Below are 911 nucleotides of genomic sequence, written 5' to 3' on the forward strand. Positions count from 1 at the left end.
CTGTTATTGGTCTTTTAGTTCATCACAGGGCAGCTGTTGGTAACTGTGACCTCACTACTTTGATGTGAGCGCCCTCTTCAGTTCTTCCTCCTTTCCATAAAGAGGAACCAGAGACGGACAGAACAGTGATGTGTCTTAAGCAACAAACTGTTCACTGGGATCTGGTTTTGAAGGATGATATTAACTAATTTAACCTTTTTGGGGTACTGTTGCAATGACAGTTGGCCCTGTGTTTCCAATGTAATGTTGTGTGAAACCAATGATTAACAATTAGGCTATTAGATTATTATTTTGTTACTATAATAAATACTGTTTTATCACATAGTTTTAATAAAGTCAGAACACTTTTACAAATTTTTGTAACCATTATTTATTTATTTACTACTATTTGCCCGCTATTCTGGTTGCTTTTTTGTTAGTATGGTATGGTTGTTTTATTAGTATTGATAAAGTGCCTCAAAAATTAGTAATTGAAGTAGCAAATAGCAATATTCGACTGTGCTTTTATTTTACCGGAATACCGAACCGGAAGTCACAATTCCTGAACTAAATATAACCTTAATTTACTATTTTCAGTTTAGTAATGACTTTATTCTCATAATGTCAGATGTGTGTAGTTGGCCTTGCTGACTGACGACCCACAGTATCCTTAAACCAGAAGGATTTCGTGCAGTGAAAGGTTACCCGTACAACGAACAATAAGAAGTAATCCACAGCAGCCATTCCTGAGCCTCATGCTTTAACCGCATTGTTATTAAACTGTTATTACGATTCAAATGTTAGAAATAAAACACGCCATTTCCTTGTGAGTAAAATGATGTTTTTAATGTCCACGTGACAATTGTTGTCATGACCTACATTCTGAAGGAGTCTGACCGGATGCACTTTCGTGGTTGGCGGCAACACCCCTG

Source organism: Chaetodon auriga, chromosome 19, assembly GCF_051107435.1.
Source record: "Chaetodon auriga isolate fChaAug3 chromosome 19, fChaAug3.hap1, whole genome shotgun sequence".
NCBI lineage: Eukaryota > Metazoa > Chordata > Actinopteri > Chaetodontiformes > Chaetodontidae > Chaetodon > Chaetodon auriga.